At 41.8% G+C, this 25,332-nt stretch overlaps 1 long non-coding RNA gene across 1 annotated transcript; it reads left to right on the top strand.

The window, feature by feature from the left end:
• The first annotated feature begins 406 nt into the window (after nucleotides 1-406).
• On the top strand, nucleotides 407-17,906 carry LOC147377995 (uncharacterized). The gene is made up of 2 exons (XR_015151222.1): nucleotides 407-527; nucleotides 14,797-17,906. It is a non-coding gene; the product is annotated as an uncharacterized LOC147377995 (long non-coding RNA).
• The last annotated feature ends 7,426 nt before the right edge of the window (nucleotides 17,907-25,332 follow it).

Raw genomic sequence — 25,332 nt, 5'->3', positions numbered from 1 at the left:
CAGGGAGGCCTGGCGTGCTGCAGTCCACGGGGTCGCAAAGAGTCGGACATGACTGAGCAACTGAACTGAACTGAACTGAGATCATTCAAGAAGGACATGAAAACTGTGTTCAAGATATGGAGAGCTGCCAGATGAAAGAGGAACTAGATTTGCTCTGGGGGCTTCCTGGAGCACCAGCCTGAGTGTTCCAGGGAGCACACGATAGGAAGGAGGGTTGGCACGGTTTTCCTTCCTACATGTAGAGGTGGATTTGGAGCCAGGGAGAATGCATCACTGTGGGTCACACTGCATGTTGGTTTGGGGCAGGCCTGCTGGATCCTCATCAACATCAGCTGGTGGGGAAGGAAAAGAAGCAAGGGATCAGGTGGGATAGAGGCTGGGAAAAGGACCTGATTGAAGGACTGGCTCCTTCTGGGTGGGCAGCACTCCTGTGGGCTGCATTGGAGACTTGTGATGGGTTCAGGCTCCATTCAGGTGGGCAGCACTGTCTAATGTGGCAGGTGGGCACCACAGCAGGAAATGAAATGGTAAGAAATACCCCAAACTAGATGGCCATTGGTGTTCTGGTGGGTCAGCTGGTAGGACACTCACAGATATTTGAGGATACAGAGAATAGTATGTCCCACTTACAGAGAGGCTAGGAAGGGTATCCATGAGGACTGGCCTGCTGGACAAGGAACTGAGGCCACAGTCCAGTTCACTCCCTAAACTGGGGAAGAATACATTCTCCTGGAGAGCTTGCCTGGAGATATTGCCATACACTGGGTCTGAGATTGACCACAAGGCCACTGAAAATCCTGGACACAACCTTAGAACCTTTTCCAACACAGGTCTCTATGAATCAAAGATAGTTATCATAGATAGTATTCAAGATGTCATTGATAACCCCAGGAAAGTAGTCACTTCCTTTCTTTTCCAAGCCCCAGCTCAAACGTCCCTCCTCTGTAAACCTTCCTAAACCCTCACACGTGGTTACTCCACTGCCCTTGGTCCTTCTTACCCCCTCTGCTGTGTCAAAGTTTGTTGATAGCTTAATACCTTCTCTAGAGAGAAAACTCACTGCAGGGAAATGGGGAGTCCTTCTTGAATTTGTCACTCCAGCCACTACATGGGAAGATATTATTCTACTTTTGTTAAATAACTTGCACACAGTCTCATCATGGGACCATCTACACATAGATAGATTTGGGTTCAAGCTGGCCTGATATCAAACTCTTGTGTTCTTCTCTTAAACTCTGCACTCAATGACGAGCCCCTCAGCTGTTGGCCTGGGTTCAGCGAAAAGGAGGATAGGCTGAACTTGTCAGCATTGACAGATGTGTAAGGAATTTTATGGCTGCTCATGGAATCCTAGGCTCCACCCTCAGAAACTTTCCTTTTCTGTGGTGCTTTATACACACTGGGATCAAGCTAGTCTGGGTGAATCTGACTTTTAACCACTGTGCTAACATTTTTTGCCTTCATCAGTCACAGCTGAACTGTTGCTGTCTAACTTGGCTGCCTAATCTACAATTTTTTTTTTTTCAAATCAGATGTCACTATGCCTAGTGAAACGGAGAGAATTATTTTATAATCATACTCTCCGGAAACCAAATCGTTGATGGAAATTTTTAATAAAGAATGTGGTAGAAACACAAATTTAAGTCACGAATTGAAAACATGTGGCAAAATCTTTATCCACTAGACTCTACAATATTCTGCGACCATCTGTGGAAATTTATAGGTATTAAATTAGATACAGGCTGGTTTTTCTGTTTGCAGAACATAACAGAAACCTAATTGGAAAATCACACAGCAATAACATAAAACCAAATGTGATGTCTAGTCCCTTCAAGGTCAAAATACATGTGCAAATGAAAAGAAAATTGCATGCTTTGTCCTTGAACAAAAGACCTTAGTTAATATTCTTATTAAATACTTCATGTGTCTAAGAGATGGTTAAGAAAGCAAATGGAGCATCTTCTTGAGCCTAAATTATATTTAAAACTGGCGATAATAGAGACTAATGTGTGATGGACAAGGTTAGTCTTACTTTGCTTATATTCCATTGTTTAAATGTTTTCCTGTGCATATATTTATAAGCCTGTGTTCAGTTTTTTAAAAATACTGGTCACTGGCTTTCCCACAGAATCAAGAAAATGAATGCAGAAGAATTGCTCCATTTGACAAAAAAGCGTATCAGTATTTCCTGGCCTGAGGGCAGGAGGCTGGCCAAGGCGAGACCCTAAGTTCCTGTGGAGGGAAGTACTAGATTTTTTTTTTTTTTCCAGTTCTTTTTTTTTTATTTTTTTTATTTTTTTATTTTTAAACTTTACATAATTGTATTAGTTTTGCCAAATATCATAATGAATCCGCCACAGGTATACATGTGTTCCCCATCCCGAACCCTCCTCCCTCCTCCCTCCCCATACCATCCCTCTGGGCCGTCCAGTGCACCAGCCCCAAGCATCCAGCATCGTGCATCGAACCTGGACTGGCAACTCGTTTCCTACATGATATTTTACACGTTTCAATGCCATTCTCCCAAATCTTCCCACCCTCTCCCTCTCCCACAGAGTCCATAAGACTGTTCTATACATCAGTGTTTCTTTTGCTGTCTCGTATACAGAGTTATTGTTACCATCTTTCTAAATTCCATATATATGCGTTAGTATACTGTATTTATGTTTTTCCTTCTGGCTTACTTCACTCTGTATAATAGGCTCCAGTTTCATCCACCTCATTAGAACTGATTCAAATGTATTCTTTTTAATGGCTGAGTAATACTCCATTGTGTATATGTACCACAGCTTTCTTATCCATTCATCTGCTGATGGACATCTAGGTTGCTTCCATGTCCTGGCTATTATAAACAGTGCTGCGATGAACATTGGGGTACATGTGTCTCTTTCCCTTCTGGTTTCCTCAGTGTGTATGCCCAGCAGTGGGATTGCTGGATCATAAGGCAGTTCTATTTCCAGTTTTTTAAGGAATCTCCACACTGTTCTCCATAGTGGCTGTACTAGGTTGCATTCCCACCAACAGTGTAAGAGGGTTCCCTTTTCTCCACACCCTCTCCAGCATTTATTATTTGTAGACTTTTGGATCGCAGCGATTCTGACTGGTGTGAAATGGTACCTCATAGTGGTTTTGATTTGCATTTCTCTGATAATGAGTGATGTTGAGCATCTTTTCATGTGTTTGTTAGCCATCTGTATGTCTTCTTTGGAGAAATGTCTATTTAGTTCTTTGGCCCATTTTTTGTTTGATTGGAAGTACTAGATTTATCCTTTGAAACCCTGTCTCCAAGGAAACGTCTATGGAGCCCTGAAAGTGAATTTTCAAGGACAAAGGGATGGGGAATCCCTGTTTGGAGCCCGGCAACCTGGCTCTGCTCTTGGCTCTGCCTCAGCAAGTTTGCAGTCTCCTGAAGCCATTTCTGGGTTGCACACCTTTTAAGAGCCACCCTGGTCTGTTTGTTTACGGTTCCAGCCCCACTGAACTCTCATTCCTGAACTCCTCCTTACGCTGTCTTGTACTGATATAATTTGTTATTGTTTAATGCTCATAACTAAGTACCCATGCATTAATATTGTGTGCTAAGTTGCTTCAGTCGTGTCTGACTCTGTGAGACCCTATGGACTCTAGCCTGCCAGGCTCCTTTGTCCATAGAATTCTCCAGCAAGAATACTGGAGTGGGTTGCTGTACCCTCCTCCAGGGAATCTTCTAGCCTAGGGATCAAACCTGTTTCTCTTGCATCTCCTGCATTGGCAGGCGGGTTCTTTACCACTAGTGCCACCTGGGAAGCCCATTCATATTACTGGGATCCCAAATACGTAATGAATTCCCCAAGGCACTTTCCCTTTGTGGAGGCAGAGGGGAGTAATAGCTACAGCATGACCTCTGCTGCAGGCAGCTGGGAACTAATTCTACTCCATACTCTATGCTTCTGTTTCCTCCTCTGATGGGTGAGGTTGCAAATTGAATGAGTTGGTGTTTCTAAAGTGCTCAGCATGGGCCTGGCAGGGGCTGAACACTATGTCATGTAGTAATTCACACAGTAACCATATTACTAAAATATAGTTTAGTAGTTACTAAGTAGTTACTAAATATAGTAACTATATTACTAAAATACTTGTGTTATTTCTTCATGACTCTTTATAGCACTTGGCCCAGGGCCTGGCACAGGTCAGGTCTACATTTTTCCTGTTTGCCTTTCTTTCTTTCACTTTTCCTTCATTTTCTCTTTAGCAAATATTTGCTAGGCAAATAGGGCCTTTGAAATAAGACTGTGTGCATGCTAAGTTGCTTCAGTTGTGTCTGACTCTTTGGGACCCTATGGACTGTAGCTCTCCAGGTTTCTCTGTCTGTGGGAGTCTCCAGGCAAGAATACTGGAGTGGGTTGCCATACCTCCAGGGGATCTTCCCATCCCAGGGATCAAACCTGTGTCTCCTATGTCTCCTGAATTGGCAGGTGGGTTCTTAATTACTAGCCACCTGGGAAGCCCTGAAATAAGACTGATGCTGGTTAAAATGGATATGTGCATTAAAGCTGGGTGATTGAATTCACTGTAAGAAAGAAAGAAAGAAAGAGAGAAAGGAAGAAAGTAAGAAAGTGAAGTTGCTCAGTTGTGTCTGTCTCTTTGCAACCCCATGGACTGTAACCTACCAGGCTTCTCCGTCCATGGGATTTTCCAGGCAAGAGTACCAGAGTGGATTGCCATTTCCTTCTCCAGGGGATCTTCCCAACCCATGGATCAAACCTAGGTCTCCTGATTGCAGGCAGATGCTTTACCCTCTGAGCTACCAGGGAAGCCCACTGTAGTTATTCTCCTCCCAGTCTGCTCTCCTGGCTCTGCTGCTCTGCTCTCTGTGGGAAAAGCTGGCCTGAATGAACCACACATCTGCCTTCCTTGGTCTCCGGCAATCATGGTGGATGGAAAACACCAGACTGACATGGGTGTGGGGAGTCAGTGATCAGGGTATTTTCTCCAATCATCACTGCTTTGACACAACATCCAGAATGGTAGTTGTGTTCTTCCCTGAGTATAGCGCTGGTTGAGGGCTTTTTCTCATTTCCAACCCCACTGAGCTCTGCTCACTGTATCTTTCCACTTCTCCTTAAACTCTAGGGAAAGCAAAGAATTTCTGTTGCTGGGGATCTCATCACTCACTGTTTACTCTTAATCCTGTCCACACTTCTGTAAAAAGTCCCTTTATTCAAGTTTCTTCAGTTGAACCATCTGAGATGAACTCTGTTTTGTGCTGAATGTAAATCATACATTCTTGAAAATGTCCTCTATGCCCCTGGATCCCCATTGCCTTCTCTATAGCAGAAGAGGAGTGATCAGACTCGCTACATCCAAGATTTCTTCTAGGTCTGAAAGCCTACAGAGCTTTCATTAGAGTTCAGAGCAACCTTGAGAGGCTGTAGAGATTTTCAGATATTATCAAGATGAATTTCAATTAAGAACAATTGTAGAGGGCTGTGCTTGGGGAAGAAAAACAAAACTATAGAAATTTCAGGTGATAAATGCCTAGCTGTGTGCAAGTATATTAGCAAAAAAAAAAAAAAAAAAAGTCAGGGATGAGTAAGCTGTGCTGATCCTGCTCAAATTGAGTAAATCTGGGGGATAGACACAGAGTGTGATTTGCAGGAAGTATTACTACAAAGCCATCTCTCCCCTGGAGTTGCTTGTCACCGCATATACTAGTCCAGGGTGTTAGGATTTGATTTGGCTGAGTAACTTAGAAGTAGGGAACTTAAGAGAAAAGAAACATATTAGATTGAAAATGGAAAATGAGTTCTACTAAGATCAATTTCTTCTTTCCTTCCTCCCTTCCTCCCTTTGTTAAGAGCTTGGAGCTAGAATCAAGGAGCAGTCCTCATTTGTAGGAAGGGACATCTCATATTCCTGTGTCCTGGAAATGAACAGGGACTTGACGTGTTGAGTAAGTTGAATCTTGGCCAGTTATGAGTGTGATCCTGGACATAAAACACAGTGGATAGGTATTGATACGTTGTCATTGATGGTGTCAGGGTCTGGAAAATGTATTCTTTTCCCTCTTCCCATTTTTTCCACTTTAATGGCTTGGACACTGAGCAGTGATTGGAACAGAGTAGGTTTTCAGTAAACATGTTGAGTAGAATGAATGCCTGATTGAATATGAAAAAGGGGCTATGGTCACTGTTGAATGAAATTAAGAACAACATAAGGAGAAACCTCGAAGGCTTGTAGGGCCTTTACTTACCGGATGTAGACCTGCAACCTACTCCCCAGGAAATGATACAAGATAAGTTGTAATCTAGAATTCTGCACATTTTCAGAACAAATCTCAAGCATAAGACTTCATTAATGGAGTTCCTTTAGTGGCTGGAAGCAGACCTAGCTTGTGGTCAGTGCCAGAGAAGAACTTGGTAGCAGGTATAAATTCATATGCCTTCTTGGTGGATGATTTGGGAAAGAGTGTGTCACCCAGAGAAGGACCACCTAGGACTGTATCCATAAGTTTCCCAAGCATTAGTTTCAAAGCAGAATATTGAGTCATTTTAGTTAAAAGAGGACCTTTCAAATAGATCTGTTCCACATTTTGATGTTAAACTCTTTTCATTCCTTCTGGGTGGTAAAGGCCTCAGTGCTTATTTCTAAAGCATGTCTTTTCAAATTGTTATTTTGGTCTCCAAGTTGGTTCGCAAGGAGAAATTGGAAAGATGACAGAGTCTCCCGAGGAAATACTGCTGGATTGTAAATAAAGACAACTAGCTCTGTGTCCCAGACCCATAGCTAATTAACTCCCAGTTTCACACAGCACACAACTTTTCTGGGCTTGAATTTTCTCAATACTTTTCATTTGAGGAACATATTTCTGTTTTAAAAGCACTTTCATGTACATTGCTGAAATGTAAGTAGTCAAAGGAAATGGTAGTTCCTTTGATCATCCCCACTGTCCTAAGAAGTAGGCAGTGCCAAGCTTCTCATAAACGAGAAGGTCAAAGTTTAGGGTTGTTAATTAACTTGATTCAGAAACAAGGTCATATTACCCAAGATCTTATAGGATGTGTTTACTTGATCTATCATTTTCAGCTTTATTTTATTGTGGTACTGACTCTATGATGTATGTGATAAGGAACATAAAGTTAATATAGTTATTGTCCTATAAGTTTTAAAATGAGCAGGTAAAATTTATTCAACATGGACTGTGTTCCTAGTTCCTTCTTGCTAGAACACATTTATTGTTGAATGAAAAGAAAGTCATGTGATTTTTTTAATAGATATCCTTCTCTCCTCCCTCCCCACCCTCCCCTAAACTCAGATCTTTGCTTTCTGGAAATAACTCAGTACATAAGCCCCACAACAAATTAGACTTGAGACCACATACTTGGAACAGTCAGAATGGGTTTGGTAATCAAGAGAGGAAAGGAGCACAATTCATTTCTGAATTGGTTATCAAATTCTTCTTGTAAGTGACACGATTGAAACTGCCAATTGGCTTTGTAAACTGCTGAGTCCATATTTCTACATTTGTGAAAGCTCAGCAAATGAGCCCTTCTAAGCAAAGCAAGAGGGTTTTACCAGCAAGAAATGTGATGAGGTGTTGCACCCTGTGGCCAACCATTTCTCAAGAGACCTCTTTCTGTTTCACCTATTGAATTCCTTTATGATTGACAGACGGCGTCACTCTTTACTCAGATTTTCCTTCAGGTTATCTCCTTGGCCAATCTCATTATCTCAATATTTTACAAAGCAGTCACATTATTATTATGGAATCATTCAACCCTAGAGCTTGGAGGGACTCAAGAAGTCATAAAGGCTCTTCTCCCAAGAGCAAGCTTTCAGTTTTTGCATGTTTAACCCTTATCAAGTGGATACCATAGTCTTTCTTTTCATTTTTGTTGACATATTCCATCAGGAAATCCTTTTCATACTGCCATTCAAAATCTTAGGCTCCCTGCACCACAAAATGGTGCCTTGAGTAATTTGTTTTACTAAAAATTATGATACTAAAGATTCATTTTATTTGAGCTAGATGGGTTTTTGGGGCCATTTTTAGAATCATACAATAAGCAGAAGCACTTTCATGAGGGCCAAGGCATCCTGACAAGGCCTATTAATGTTTGAACAATAGGGAATAGAAGCTAATCTACTTAGATTCAATGTCAGGATAGTCTACTACCTTTTAGGTAACTACATCTTTCAGAAAGATGTTCTGAGGAGTAGGATGTGCTTAATATTTAGGTAGGGGGAAAAGAACATTAAGAAAAAAAATGATACGCTTGATTGCTTTCTTCTAGGTGTTTTTCTTCCTTCCAGACATTATAAGTCTGTTTCAAAGACACACTTATAATAACAGAACAGCTATAGCTAAATGAATAAACACATTGTCCATCTGGGAGAACACCATTCAGACCACTGGAAACAGAGCCAAGTTAAACAATAGGTGCACAGAATCACGAGAGTGGTGTTTTGCCACTTAATGAATTACAAGAAACAGATGTGAGTTTTTAAAAAAGAACACATAGCCTGAACTTGGCCAACTTTATCAAGAATTAGCAAATGACTTTAGATTCACTGTTCAGAGAAAAGCCATTAATTCATTTGTGTATACACATGCCTTTGATGATTTCATCACATGATTTGATGGCTTTTCTCATTCAAAGACTCACTTATTATTGGAGATATTTAAGGCTTTTGCTGGGCTGGGGTTGAGAAAATGGGGAATTTATTTAGCATCCATTTACTGTCATTATATTATGCCATAACATTATTTTCTACACATGGAATTTACTAACCATTTTCTTAGAGTCTAGCAGAGTGGGAGATGTTGTTCATTAGAAGAGGTTAATAATTATCTGCTTCCTGAGATAAAGTCTGTGCCTTAAATTTCTGCTGCATCTCCTATGCAATGTTACTAGAGCAAGAATGAATCATGCTTAATAAGAACACATTGCACAAACATATTCTTGGTAGCATCTCTTGCTTAAGAATCTTGCACAGAATATGATCATTTATTTCCACATAGCCAGTAAGTTAAGACAGGTTTGGGATTGGGAAGGATAGAGGCCTGAGATTTTGTGAGATGGAAGAAAGAATGAAGATGTGGGCTGGTGGGTGAGGACTATTGAGGGGAGTGAGCAGGAAGAGATCATTTGGTAATTGTGGCTATTTAAGAAGTCAAAATTAAGTAAGTGTTTTCAGCCCTATAGTAGTGTATCTAGTCCAAGTCCAGAGCTATAAGGTGAACTGCTATCATTTCCAGATCAGGAAAGGCTGAGGGATAGGTTACACAAAAAGAATACTATTGAACATTTGTTGGAAATGAATTGGGCTGCCCATTGGTTGGAACCCTTGGAAGCCTATGAAAAACTGGATTGGGAACCTATGAGGGGGTCCTGTCAATGTCTTGGCCACCATCTTTGACTAGGGACAAGCTTGCTTTTGTAGCCACTCTGGAGCTGTGATATCCACCTCAACTTTACAGATTTTCTATTTGTCCTAGCAACTACTTTTGACTGGGAATTATAGCCTCCTTGCTATAGAAATGTACTGCTGTCATAAGCCTTGGTAGTCTGTTTGGTCTCAGCCCTCATACTAGGGAAAAGGGCAAAGACGAAGGACAGGAGATTAGCTGGTCAGTGTTGTTGAGATATAGCCATGCTCTAAGATTCCGTGGGGTGGCTTCTCTAACAGAGCCACACTTGAAAAATCTTGTTCAGCCACTTTCTCCTTGATTATGCACATAGTTGAAGAACCTCGAGCTGTCTCTGTCCAGCTACAGGCTCAACATTCTCTCCCATTGTTGGTAGGTTGGCAGAAAGTACTTTCTCAGACAGAGAATGGAGGGATGGCTTCTGGGTCAATCAATGGGGCTAAGTTTAGATTTAACTGAGATGCCTCTGAGTGTCACATTGATTGTGTGATAAGGAAACTCTAAGTGAGGTGGGTGATCATAAAGGATGCCCTGTCCAAGGAATTTCAGGTAAAATGATTGTGGACTCAGCACTGTAAGGGAAGACGCTAACAAAGAATATGTAATTAACCTGCAGGTTTTAGAATAATCATGACATATCCATTGAAAATAGTATTTCTGTAACATTGATAAGTGATAACTTTGTGTATTTACATACACAAACCTGTGTATGCACATACCCTGAGGGGTAATAATCACAAATATTTGGTGCTGGCCATGTACTCTGTTTTAAACCCTTAAAATTGAATTATTTAGTTTTTCTTCCTGAGATGAGTTAGGAACTATTATTATTATTACATTCATCTGTAAGGTTAGAATTGGGGAGCAGACATCACACAGACAGTGAAGACATGCGTGACTGTATGGTGTTCAGGGAAAGAGGAGTATTTCAAGTGACCTAACTAAACTTGTGGAAGAGTATCTAGGGTAGTGTCTCGCTGATCGCTGAACAGTGTAGGCAAGGCACAAGCAGAGAAGGTGGGAGAAAATGTGAGGAGCCGTAGCAACTGCAGACATACTTTATTCCCAGTAGCTGATACAGCAGCAAGGCAAAAATGCTTTATTTTCTCATGGCTGATGCAGTCGCAAGGGCTGTCTCAGGTGGTGCTTATACAGGTATACAGAACAAAGGTGCCATATGGAAAAGCATGTGCATTGCTATAAATTATCTCCGCTGTTACGTAACCATGCAAAGTCATCGTTTGCAGAATGTGGGGTGAGAGAGCTTGACCACTGCCATCTTGACTAATTGCTATACCTCTACAGCTAGATAGGCTGAGAATGTTTCTATCCTTGTCTATAACCTAACTTCAGATTTCTAACTTTTTATAATATCTTGGGTCCGTGGCTTTTCCTTTTATAGCTGCTATCTTGAAAACTTAGAGACAAGAGTTCTTGTCAGTTTTGTAGTGTCTGCAGAGAGTCCTTGGCATTCTTCTAGGTGTGGATAGTAAAAGATTAATCTTACCTGTTTATCCTTTTTGCTTTGGGTTGAATGTCTAGAACACCCAGTAAAATCACTTGGACAGTGAACTAAACATAGCTATGACTGAAAATGTCAGTAAAGAAAGCATTCTTAGCAGGCATAGGTTTGACAATGAAATAAGACCCAGGATCACAACCCTGACATTTGCGATGGGGTTTTAAAAATCATACCTCTTCCCTGTTTCCTTGCTTAAATACTTAAATACTAAGCCCCACTTAAAAAAAAAAAAATCTTTTTAAGGAAAAGAAAGCAACAAAACAGGATTCGTGGGTGGTAAGTTAGTACTTTTGAACAGTGACTGTTAAAGTGAAATGTGAAATCCTGTCACTTTCAGATGAGAAGAGATGCAGAAACTGTTGTTTGAAGTGTGTCTTAGCCTCTGCAGCAACGGACAGAATCCAACATGGCCGCCCCTCAGAGGGATCTTGATGCCTTCACTGGCGTTTATTCTGAACTTCCAGTAGGGAGGGGTTATTATCCATCTATTTCTTAATATAATACCTCCCCTTCCAAATTATCCATAGGGAGAGATTTAGGAATATTTTTAGCAACATGAACTATGATGTTAAAAATAATGAGGACCTAGGACTGTTGAAAAGGCTATTTTCAATTTCAGTTAACACCTGGCTATGTCTGGTTACAGCACAGCTGCCAAAGGTGAATGTCACACTTTAGAACATAGCATCCCAAATTTCACAATGCTCCCGGAGCTTCAATACTATTAACGCCTTTACAGTTCTTGTAAAAACACTTACAGCAGCTGTCTGCCTTCCAAGGTCAGCTCCCTGGTGAAAAGGATGGAATTCTTGCAGGCTAAAGCTTTGGAATAATCTGAGGAAATGAATCTGGTAAAAGCTATTATTAAGGGCCCAGTCTCTGCTGACATTTTACCAATTCAAATAGCTTTCTGTCTGTATCAAACTGGCATGCTAAGATAAAGGAAGGGAGTCATTTCAGTGTTTCATTAAATATGTGGGTTGCTCAGACAACCAGTCAGCCAGCAAACAGTATTCACGGAGACTGCTATATATGTGTTGTGGGATCACTGACTGGTTCACGTGAGTCTGAGTGAACTCCGGGAGTTGGTGATGGATAGGGAGGCCTGGCATGCTGCGATTCATGGGGTCGCAAAGAGTCGGACACGACTGAGCGACTGATCTGATCTGATCCAGGTACTTCAAGGATGCTTAGCTAGCAAGAAATACTTAATGAATAGTATCTTGGATTCCCTAGTATTCTGAAGTGTTGATTCCTACCAGAGTTGATCACACAAGGCAATGCAATACAGCATCCTATGGATGGAGAGCAGCTATGAATTTTAGGAAAGGGATAATGTATATTTCAGTTCATTGTCTTCATTTTAGTAACTCAGTTTCAGATTTTGATTTCTGACTGCAAGCTTCATTCCGCTAGGCTAGTGGAAAGATATCTTAACCTCAGTCCTTCCTGGGGTTTCCCCATTTCTCCCCAGGATTGTGTCATACTTCTGGATCTTGTGCAATTTTAAGATATTGAGGTAGTCTGATATCAGGTCTTCTCACACCTGTCCAGTTTCCTTTTTTTTCTTTTTGTCTTTTTCATCCTTCAGGTACAGAAGGTTTCAGCCACACCCATGCTCTGTTTGGGTAGGGGGTTCTGTTCTTGAGAGACATTATCTCTGGTCTCATTGGCCTATATGTATCCTACAGCCATTCCCTTCTTTCTCTGTGGTCTTGATGTCTTGACACCAGGTGGTGTCACCAGGGAGAGAGGCATAGGTACCCTCTGCTCCCTGACCTCTCTCTCTGCCCCCAGGAACTTTGGTGGAGTCTCTTTAGGGGCTGAGAGAAATCCTCAGTTCAGCTTCTTTGAGAGCCTTGCTTACCTTGGGGACTTTTGTTAAAGAAAAGGCAGAAAGACCAATAGGAGTAGCTCTTTTTCTTTAGCACATTCTTTCCTTGAGGCCAAGAAGAGCAGAGGTAAATTCTGAGAACATGGGGGTGGGGCATGGAGAGAGTAGAGAGAAGTAAAAGGGAATAAATGATTATTATTTCAAAATACTATTCTTTAGCAACTCTATGAATGTAAATTTACAATCATCAAATTGCAGGGGATTAAAAGGAGAGACAAAGGGGGCTAGGAAAAAATAATCCAACTCACAGGGGACTGAGGGGAGGTATCTGTGTGTTAAGACATAGCTGCACACACTCAACGGTGCTTTTTTTTTTAATGTTTTTTATTTTAATTTTTAAAAATCTATTCATTTCTTTAATTGAAGAACAGTTGCTTTACAGAATTTTGCTGTTTCCTATCAAACATCAACAAGAATCTATAGGTATAGATCATCAACAATGAGCTATAGGTATACATTTGCCCCCTACCTCTTGAACCTCCCTCTATTTCCCTCCCCATCCCACCCCCTCTAGGGTGATACAGCACCCCTGTTTGAGTTCCCTGAGTCATATAGCAAATTCCCTTTGGCTATCTATTTTACATATGGTAATGTAGGTTTCCATGTTACTCTCTCCATGTATGCCTTTTAAAACTGGATGATACACAATGGTATGGATGACATACAACGGGTAGTCCTTAATAATGATTGTTTAATATGGGATGACTCTATGGTATAGCGGACAACAATCAAATGGCCTGTGTGGCAATTGAAGTGTAGGATAACTTTGGGAGAGGGGAATGACTAAGTAGAAAGAAGAGAGAAAATTTCTCTAAAATCTTTTCTTGTACTACTTCGTGAAGATAGAACCACTGTCTCAGAAAATATTAAGGCTAAGAAAGATTGTTGGAGAGCTTATGTAAAAATCATTTAATTTTCTAAAGAATGAAATGCTAATCACATTTGCTCCAAGTCCATGGCAGGAATAATCCTACATCTCTGGGTCCTTGTTATTTGTGCTTTCCAGGACCTTCTTACATATCGCTAAGGTATGTAACTATTAAGTTATTTTAAAGATAAGAACACACTGAAAAAGAACATGCCAATATGACATTACTTGAATGGATTTCAAGACAAAACCCTTTGTCAACTTAACTGTTTCTGGTAGTTTATTTCCAGGAACGGAAGATGTCATCTGAGGACTTAGACTGTACACAGTGAATCACCATTGTGTTCTCGGATTCAGAAGCCCAGGCCAGCTGCATGGCCAGATGGCTCTCTGGCCCCAGTGGGCCTATCCTGCTGGTCTGAGAACTAGAAGCAGGGTTGGAGAGTCAGGGAGAGGGGAGAAATTATAGCCAATGGCTGCTGTAACTCCAGCTATTGATCTGGTTCCAGACATGAGCACGATGTTGATTTGGCTGCCAAAAGAGTAAGACATATTCTAGCCAGAGAAAGAACTGCCAAGGATCAGGATGATGTGCTTCAACAAATGTGTCTTGTCTCATGAGCATCCAGTAGAGGAGTGAAGCTCAGTTTAATTTTTTTCTTCAGTATTATTTGAAGGGATGTCTGTCATGATTTTGTGATGACTTTGCTACTCAAAGTATGTATGGTCCCCAGCAGAACTGGTGCCCACAAAGAGCAGATTAGAAACACAAAATCCTAGTCCCCACCCTGAACCCAGTGACTCAGATTCTGCATTTTTAACAAGATCCTCAGGTGATTCGCAGGCACCTTGGGAATGAGAAGCCCTTTAAGTGACAAATAAGGGCAGGTCATAATACGGGGCCAATAGGCTTGGGTTGCAAATTAGACTGTAGGCAGACTTAGGGATGTGAAGAAGACTAGATTGAGATATGAGACCTTGTTCTAGACACCATTCTTCCATTTTCCTTTGGTGTGATTCTGGGGTAATCACGCTCTCTCTCTTTAGGTATTGGTTTTCTCTTCTTTAAAATGGGAGAATAACATCTGACCTTTTTACCCTAGGACTGTGGTGAGGATGGAGTGAGATACTGCGTCAAGACAGTGATCTGTAGAGTAGAATGCACTTTTCAAATGTGAGAGCACGAAGACTGTTGCAGTTGTTCAGACCTACCTAAAATGGAATTTGGGCTTTTTTGACTTTTGAAATGAGTCATAGCATGTCTAAGTCAATTATGAAGAAAATGTACGTGACAGGCAAGAGCAACTCATGAATCAAGGAAATATCTCCTCTGAGCCACTTGCCTCTGAGAGGAACATAGAATTCTGACCTGTAGAAAATGGATATAGTCAGACACTATGAAGTTAGCAGTGGTTCTCAGCTTGAGCTGTTCATTGTAATCATCATCTCAGAGGATCTTTTAAAAATGGCTGTTGAGGAGTTCTGGTGCCCGGAGCTCAGCTAGGCAAACAGAACAGCCTCTGTCTGGAACATTGCTTGATCTAGTGGCAGAAGAAAAACGGAGAATGTGGCAAACCATGTGCTGACTCTGGACATTTCTGCCTGAGAATGACACACATCACTTTCACCAATATTTCACCAGCCGAAGAAATTCCATCAAAAACAGGTTTTATTTCATCAGGAGTTGTCACAGTGACTATAATTGTGTGTGAACATATCAGAGAATCATCCTCTTTTCATGTTTTCTCAGAAAAACAAACAAACAAACAAACAAAAACTCAGCACAAATCTCACCCTATAAGAAGATTACATAAGCCACTGGACCAACCTTAGGAGGGCAGAAGCCAAAAAGAAGAAGGAATTCAACCCTGAAGCCTGGGAAAAAGAGACCTCAAACACAATAGGTTAAAAACAATAGTGAAAAGGCGGAGAAATACTATACAAATGAAGGAACAAACTAGAAACACAGAAGTCCAATAAATGAAGAGGAAAGAGGTAAACTACCTGAAAAAGAATACAGAATAATGATAGTAAAGATGATCAAAAACCTCGAAAACAAAATGGAGAAGATGTGAGAATAACAAAGGCCTAGAAGAATTAAAGAATAAACATAGAGACAAACAACACAATTACTGAAATTAAAAATACTCTACAAAGAATCAAAAACTACTGTTGCCTGGGTTCCAACTCAGACCATCTGAATCAGAACCACAAGGGCTGGGACACTGGCATTTGTTGATTAAAAACTCCCCCCAGGTGATTTTAATGTGTAGCCAGGGTTGCGAACCACAAGAAGATCAATCAGAACAAGTCACTGTATACAACTGAGTGTTACTTATCATGGCCAATTATGGACTAGAGCTGCTGCTGCTGCTAAGTCGCTTCAGTTGTGTCCGACTCTGTGCAACCCCATAGATGGCAGCCCACCAGGCTCCCCCATCCCTGGGATTCTCCAGGCAAGAACACTGGAGTGGGTTGCCATTTCCTTCTCCAATGCATGAAAGTGAAGTCGCTCAGTCGTGTCCGACTCGTAGCGACCCCATGGACTGCAGCCTACCAGGCTTCTCCATCCATGGGATTTGCCAGGCAAGAGTACTGGAGTGGGGTGCCATCGCCTTCTCCGATGGACTAGAGCTAGGGCAGGGAAATACTTCTGTGCTTTTCCCTCCTATTTCCAGAATTTCTCTTAAAGGAATTCATTTTCAAATGTGAACTTGGATGTCTGAGGAAGACAATAATCTCATTTCATGGCACCAGAAACTCTGAACATAAAGAATTCTTCCAGAGGTCTGTTGTGATGTGATGGGATCAAGTGGGAGCACCACTGTTCTGGTTTAATGTGGGTGGGTGGGTGAAGTCGCTCAGTCACGTCTGACTCTTTGTGACCCCGTGGACTGTAACCTGTCAGGCTCCTCTGTCCATGGGATTCTCCAGGCAAGAATACTGGAGTGAGTTGCCATTTCCTTCTCCAGGGGATCTTCCCAACCCAGGGATCGAACCCGGGTCTCCTGCATTGTAGACAGACGCTTTATCCTCTGAGCCACCAGGGAAGCCTAAGTTCTGGTTTAATAGGCTTTATAAATAGGAGTCATCCTGAAAGGGATGCTAAGAATGAAGGAATGAACACTTAGAAGTCAGAGGAAATCCAGGCAAAGAAAGCAAGCATATTGGCTAGGGAAATGGTGATGATTATGAATCAGGAAGACTCAGGAGCTTGAAGATTACTTAGCAAGAATGGGGATGGGCACGGTGAGTCACTTTGGAGCCAAGTGAGCCTTTGAGCCCCTGTGTCTTTACTCTGAGTCACTGAGGATGGGGACTCTTATATTGCATTCTGGTCTCTTCTCTCCAGAGGACACCTCTTTTCTGCTCAGGACTCCAGCTTAGCTGAGGATGTGATCCACCCTTCTTGCAACCATTTCTGAAGAATGTGGTCAGAAAGCCTCCATCTTTCTGGTATAAGCAAGTTCCCTAAAATGAGAGTGATCTGCCAAGAGGAGAAGCCCGAGAGCAATGGTTGTATTCTCCCTACTGGCCAGAATGCTTTGTGTTCCGAACCATGAGACATGAGGACGTTGACTGTGGGAAGTGCGCATCTCCGTTTCATGTGGACACAGGGACTTAACCACCTTCGATTTCCTTTTCCTGAACAGTCTTTGCCCATATCCCTTCAAATACCCTATGACTCGAGATCCTCTTGGCCACCCTTGTTGATTACCATTAGTTTGCCCTTCTGAGAGAAAACCCCATACAGTCACCCATCATCTGAACTTCGCTGCTCAAGAATCAGACACCTCCTCTTGTCCCTTTCAGAACTGGCGTGGACTCAGGAACCGAACATCCTGGACACAGACAGTCCAAGGCAGGGACAGTACATAACGCCCTTCCTGCAAAGGGCTACGGACTCAGCCTCCTCTATGAATCTTTCCTCGTCAGACCGTCTCTCCCAGGCTACCGTGAAAACCCGGGGATTTGGGGCCAACACTTTTTTAGCAAAACAAAGAGGACTATGACTTTATTTTCTCTGTACTTTTTATCTTGGGGGGGGGCGGGGAAAGCTTGATAGATCAGCAGCTATTTTAAGGGTTTAAAAAAAAATGTAGGATATCATTAGCACAAGATTGCTTACAAATGTGCACATTATCTTCCAAAATGGCACTTTCTTAGTGTCTAGGAGATTTAAAAAACTGTAGGAATAAAAGAAAAGAAACAAGTGTCTCTTTAAGTGTCCTATATTCTTTTCTCCCACTCCTGTCCCCTGTCTCAATTCTGAAGACATGGTAACTGGAAGGGATGAATCCTCTGGAGTCAGAAGGCCAACCTTACCTCCAAATCAGGTCTCGAACTTACTGCTTCATAGTTTGATTCATTTCTTTGTGTCTCACTTTTTTTGTGTCTGAGGTTTCCATGTAGTAATGTCTTTGGCCTTGTTCATAGTTTAAAGTATTTTAAGCAGTTTGAACACAACAAGAGATTTTTTCTTTCCTCACAATTCATACAATTATGTCTCCAAACACCACAGCATTTAATTCTTGTTGAAAAAAAGAAAGGGGAAAAAAACCTCCTTATTCCTTGAGGTTAAATATATAGTATGTCTATTTTAATGGAACAATCTGGATTAAAAACCATCAGCCACGATTTCTTCTGTGCTGCCTCCCACCATTCTCTTCTCTTTACTTAGGGCCTGTGGCCCACTCCTGTGGGTTCAGGAGGAATGTGCCAGTCAAGGTGTTGGTGAGATTGCTCTGGAGGAGGGAATCTTTAGAGGCTAACTCTGCTCAGCTGATAATAACTCCGTTCCTGGACAGTGAGCAGACACTGGACATTTTTACTTCTGTCTCTTTCATTTAATGTATTGTTGTTGTTCCATCACTATGTTGTGCTGGGCTCTTTGCTGCCCCATGGACTGCAGCATGCCAGGGGAGCCTGCCCTTCACTGTGTCCTAGAGTTTGCTCAGACTCATGTCCATTGAGTTAGTGATGCCATCCAACCATCTCATCCTCTGTCGCCTTTCTTCTCTTGCCCTCAATCTTTCCCAGCATCAGGGTCTTTTCCAATGACTCAGCTTTTCGCATCAGGTGGCCAAAGTATTGGAGTTTCAACTTCAGTCCTTCTAATGAATATTCAGGATCATTTCATTTCTAGCCCTGTTCCAGATATGCTGCTTCCAATCTTTGACCCTTTGCCATGGTTCTGAAGGAGGTCAGGGAAAAAAGAGGCCATTTCTAGGGCCTTGAAAATCAGATACCCTTAGAAGATGAAGAGATAAATTTTCAGGTGGGATAGGGTTACAAGCACATTTTGGGGAAGTTTCCAGGTGCGTTTATTTCGGTAGGAAGAAGATTGTCAGTCTAGAAGGATGTAACCAGATTTGATCTCCAAAGTATGGTAATTAACCAACCTCTCTTTAATTTTTTAAAAACAGGATATTGCTGTCAGCTGTGTGGCACTTGTGGTCTTACTGGGTGTTCTCCCGAACACCAGTTGTGGCACAAGCCATAGCATTACATCCTTCAACAATGGCCAAGTCTCCTTCCTGCCTCTGGACTCTCTATGCTGTGTAATCTATTTGATGGCCTGAAAACCCACCAAATATGCAGCCCAAGCAATGAAACTGCAAATGTACTTTACCTAAAAATAATTCCTTTTCATCACTCAAAAGGTTCAGAGGAAATTTTACTGAAGGCCATGAATAGAATCTTCATTTTCATGGGGCCTCTCTTGATTTCTTTAAATAGTTAAGTTCTTCATCTGTCTTTCACTTCCCATTAGAAACTGCTGACATTGCTTCCAATTTTTTGTAAACTTATTACTCTACGTGGCTTCTATAGAGCGCCTTCTTATTTTTTCTTCCTGTTATTTTGATTTTTGAACATTTACAGGGTGTTAGGTGTCAATGCTAATTAACCCCAATCAGAAGCTTTTAATCTTTTCTTAATGGGGCCCCAAGATCTTTATATTAACAACTACAGAGAGCTCTGTAGTTGACCAAAATTCCAATCAGTAAGGGAGAGCCCCTTCCTCTACTGTGTTTTCTATTATGGCTTTTTTCCCTCCCTGCAACACTGCACTCATGAGCACAAGACTGAAAGAATGATAAATGGATCTTCTTATCAAAACTGGGGGACCCCTGGCTTTCTAGAAAAACCACAGAGACAAAGCTATTCTTATAAAACTCTCTGCCTTTCCAAAATCCCCTCTATTTGAGTAAATTTCTCTAAGATACTCATACCTTTTATTCTTTTTTCCACTTTATTCTTAAATGTCAGGATTGACATTTCAAATTCTAGTGTACATAGGGTTATTTTAGCTGTAGTTTATCCACTCTTTGCTGCAAATCCAAAAGAATGGGCTCAGACAGGAGGCCTTGGTACCTCTTCTTCTCCTGGCACCACAGTTCTCCACGGCTTCGAAGCCAGGGACTTGTCAAAGATAGATGTGTTGGGGGCTGTATGTACAACTCTGCCTCCCTTTTACCCAGACCCAGAAATCCAGTGCTTACAGATCATGATGGTTAATTTTGTGTCAATTTGACTGGGCCTTGCTGTGCTCAGTTATTTGGTCAAACATTACTCTGGGTGTATGTGAGGGTGTTTCTGGGAGTAACTAACTTTTAAATTAGTAGGCTCAGGACTTCGCTGGTGGTCCAGTGGTTAAGACTCTGCACTTCCAATGTAGGAAGCAGGGGTTCAATCCCTGGTTTGGGAACTAAGATCTCACATGCCATGTGATTTGGCTGAAAAAAAAAGAAAAAAGAAGAGAAAGAAGAAAAAAAAAAAAAAGAAATTGGTAATCTGAGTAAAGCATATTTCCCTCTCTAATGTGGATGGGCGTCATTCAATCAATTGAAGACTTGAATAAAAGGCTGACCCTCCCATGAAGAAGAAGTAACTACTTCTGCTTAATTGTCTTTGAACTCAATTGTTGGCTTTTTTCCCACCTTCAGACTCGAAATGAAATACTGGTTCTTCCTGGGTCTCGAGCCTGCCCATATTTGGGCTGGAATCACACACTGACTCTTATGCATCTACAGCTTGCTGATGGCAGACCTTGGGACTTGTCAGCCTCCGTGCTATTGTTGTTGTTTAGTCGATCAGTCATGTCTAATCCTTTGTGACTCCATGGGTTCCAGCATGCCAGGCTTCCCTGTCCTTCATCAGCTCCCAGAGCTTGCTCAAACTCATGTCCATCGAGTCGGTGATACCATCCAACCATCTCATCCTCTGTCATCCCCTTCTCCTCCTGCCTTCAGTCTTTCCCAGCATCAGGGTCTTTTCTAATGAATTGGCTATACATCAGGTGGCCAAAGGATTGGAGCTTCAGCCTCAGAATCTTTCTCTCTCAGCCTATTGCTTATATTTATCTGAAGAACACTGACTAATACACAGATATAATGATTATATGCCTGGATATAACAAAATTTCTTTATGTTCAAAGGGAAATCTTGATTTCTAGGTTTTCATGATAAGCACCATTGGGAGACCCTGTATCCTGGTGTGTAGACTTTGGGTTACTTGTTTCAGTATGTAGACCTGGTTTTGAGACCCATGTCTAATTCCATCCCTACCGCCAAGTAGCTGTGTAATTAGGGACAAATTCCTTCTCTCTGAGCTCCATGTTCTCATCCACTGAATGAAGGAGTTATGGTAGATTATCCCTAACGTCTCTTTTTTCTCTAAAATCCTAGGGTTTTTAAAACTGAAATAGTTCTTAATACTCATTCAGACATCTTTATATTTGAAATCAGAGAGGGAGTTGAAGAGGATCAAGGGAAGGACAGGGTATTCAGGGAACTGAGAAAACATCTTCTGCCATCTTATATTCCCAACTATTCTTTTCCCTCCTATCATCTGCATTACCATCTGGATCAATTAGAATTTGGACTTTGGGTTATAGTAGCTGAAAATACTCATTCAGATGAGCTCAGTGGTGATGGAAGTCATTATCGTGTGTAGCAAGAAGTCCAGAGGCAGGATGGGCTCTAGGCAGGGTGCAATTAAGGGTCTGGTTTCACTTCCCTGTGACCCTTCTGGCTCTGCTCCCTCTTTGTGTCGATCCACATGGCAAAATGGCTGCAGTAGTTTCTGGGGGGCCAGAGAGATGGGGAGGCATCTCTCCAGAGTCTTCAACAGATTTTCCCATATATCTCATTGGCTAGAATTGGGTCACACGTCCTCTTCTAAAGCAGTGACTGGCAAGGGGAATGAAGCTATTATGACAGGCTAGACAGGAGCTGGCAAACTATAGTCTATGAGTCAAATCCAGCCTGCAGCCTATGTTTGAATGACGCATGACCTAAAAAAAGGTTTTTACATTTGTAAAGAGTTTTAAAAAACAAAACCAAAAACCAAAGACTATGTGACAGACATTTATGTAGCTGAACCCCTAAAATATTTACTACCTAGCTCTTATAATAAAAGTTTGCTCAATTCTCTGAAGAGAATTTAGGTTCCAATCTAGGTTCTTGAAGTGAAATTAAGTGAAAGTCACTCAGTCATGTCTGACTCTTTACAACCCCTGGACTATACAGTCCATGGAATTCTCTGGGCCAGAATACTGAAGTGGGTAGCCTATGCCTTCTCCAGAAGATTTTCCCAACCCAGGAATCAAACCAGGGTCTCCTGCATTACAGGCAGATTCTTTACCAAATGAGCTATCAGGGAAGCCCATCTAGGTTCCTAGATGGAAAGTATTTTCTCTCCTGAATGTTCTGTTTAGCAACTGATTTTCAGGTAATAGTCAGCTCTTCTTCTTCCTCCTGAGATCTGCACAGACTATTTTCAGACCATAGACAGACATGTAGTCTCAGATACATACTCACACACAGAAAGACATACATAGAGACACCCACCTTGAGATGCTCACTTGGAGGACATTCAACAAACATCCAGGAAGTTACACATGTACAGAATTGATGCTTTCAAATTATGGTGCTGGAGAAGACTCTTGAGCGTCCCTTGGACAGCAAGGAGATCAAATCAGTCAATCTGAAAGGAAATCAACCTAGAATATTCATTGGAAGGACTGGTGCTGAGGCTCAAGCTCCAATACTTTGGCCGCCTGATGTGAAGAGATGACTCATTGGAAAAGACCCTGATGCTGGGAAAGATAGAAGGCAGGAAGAGAAGGAGGCAATAGGGGGTGAGATGGTTGGATGGCATCACCAACTCAGTGAACATGAGTTTGAACAAACTCCAGGAGATGGTGAAGGACAGGGAAACCTTGCATGCTGCAGTTCATGGGGTCACAAAGAGTTGGACACAACTTAGGAATTGAACAACAGCAACACTGATAGGATGATTTTTTTAAGAGAAAGCTAATTGCAATTCCTAATTCAGTTTTGGATAAACACAGGTCATATTGGGACTAAGTGAGCCTGTATATAACTGATATTTCTAATTAGACACGGGTGCTCTTTTCTGATTGCCCAAGAATCCCACTGAGTGTAATTGGTTGTTAAATATACACAGAAGCCAAGAGAACCCTGTAAGCACCATTTGAAAGTGCTGGTCTTTGAGCATTGTTTATGACCCTAGAAGAGTTTGTACTGGGGACTAGCATTCACAGACATGAAGAGCTGAATACTAATGAGCACTCATTTTCTTTAAGCCTATTATTGACTTTGTCATATCAGCTCATGTTCTGCAGTGCTATAAATTCTTAAGGCCAACTGAGGACACTGTCATTACAACCTCTATATAGCTGGCCAAGAACAGTGAGGGTGAAAGAGCCTGGCTGTGCCACCAGAAAGTTCATAGTTGAACTTTATTCTGCATATGCTCAGTATGATGAGTTAGGGTAGGGTTTTCTTGGCCCTCTGCTAAGACTTTCAATGTGAAAATAAATGTAAGTGCTTTAAAGAGATCTTTGATAAAGCAAAGAAGCTTCCAGTTATTTATTTATTCACTCAACAACTATGTATTTGGTGCACTGATATGAGCCTGGTCCAGTTCTAGGCTCTGAAGAGGCACCAGGAAAGAAGCAGACAAGAATTCCTGACATCATAGGGCTTATAGGCTGGAAAGAGAGTTTAGGAGTTGCAATATCTATATGGTTTTAAAGTTATAAGTTTAACTTTGACTGTGTGGATCACAACAAACTGTGGAATATACTTAATGAAACAGGACTACCACATCACATTACCTGCCTCCTGAGAAACCCGTATGCAGGACAAGAAGCAACAGTTAGAACTTGACATGGAACAATGGATTGGTTCAAAACTGGGAAAGAAGTATGTCAAGGTTGTATATTGCCATCCTGCTTATTTAACTTATATGCAGAGTACGTCACATGAACTATTGGGCTGGGTGAAGCACTAGCTGGAATCAAGATTGCCAGGTGAAATATAAACAACCTCAGATATGCAGATGATACCACTTTAATGGCAGAAAGTGAAGTGGATCTAAAGAGCCTCTTGATTAAGGTGAAAGAGGAGAGTGAAAAAGATGGTTTAAAACTCAGCATTCAAAAAGCTAAGATCATGGCGTCTGGTCCTATCACTTCATGGCAAATAGATGGGGAAAAGGTGGAAACTCTGGAATTTCATTTTCTTGGGCTTCAAAATCACTATGGATGGTGACTGCAGCCATGAAATTAAAAGACACTTGCTCCTTGGAAGAATAGCTATGACAAACCTAGACAGTGTATTAAAGAGCAGAGACATAATTTTGCCTGCAAAGGTCCATATAGTGAAAGCTGTGGTTTTTCCAGTAGTCATGTATGGATGTGAGAGTTGGACTATAAAGATGGCTGAGGACTGAAGGATTGATGCTTTTCAACTGTGGTGTTGGAGGACTCTTGAGAGTCCCTTGAACTACAAAGAGATCAAACTAGTCCATTCTAAAGGAAATCAACCCTGAATAGTCATTGGAAGGACTGAAGCTGAAGCTCCAGTCCTTTGGCCACCTGATGCAAAGAATTGACTCATTGGAAAAGACCCTGATGCTGGGAAAGACTGAGGGCAAGTGGAGAAGGGGATGACAGAAGATGACATGATTGGATGGTATCACTGACTCAACAGACATGAGTTTGAGCAAACTCCAGGAGATAGTGAAGGACAGGGAAGCCTGGTGTGCTACAGTTCATGGGGTTACAAAGAGTCAGACATGACTTAATTACTGAACAACAACAAAGTTATGAGATTAGATAAGATCACCAAGGAAGTGAATGTAGATAGAAAAGAGATTTCTGAGGACTGAGGAGCACTCTAATAATATGAGGTGAGGGTTGGACTGTGAAGAGAGCTGAGCGCCAAAGAATTGATGCTTTTGAACTGTGGTGTTGGAGAAGACTCTTGAGAGTCCCTTGGACTGCAAGGAGATCCAACCAGTCCATTCTGAAGGAGATCAGCCCTGGGATTTCTTTGGAAGGAATGATGCTAAAGCTGAAACTCCAGTACTTTGGCCATCTCATGGGAAGACTTGACTCATTGGAAAAGACTCTGATGCTGGGAGGGATTGGGGGCAGGAGGAGAAGGGGACGACAGAGGATGAGATGGCTGGATGGCATCACTGATTCCATGGACGTGAGTCTGAGTGAACTCCAGGAGTAGGTGATGGATAGGGAGGCCTGGCATGCTGTGATTCATGCGGCCGCAAAGAGTCGGGCACAACTGAGCGACTGAACTGAACTGAAGAGC

The sequence above is a fragment of the Bos grunniens genome, chromosome 2, assembly GCF_055505025.1.
Source record: "Bos grunniens cultivar Pamir isolate PY7600 chromosome 2, Bosgru_T2T1.0, whole genome shotgun sequence".
NCBI lineage: Eukaryota > Metazoa > Chordata > Mammalia > Artiodactyla > Bovidae > Bos > Bos grunniens.
The sequence above is the reverse complement of the archived record's forward strand: the minus strand, read 5'-3'. Positions and strand labels throughout refer to the sequence as shown.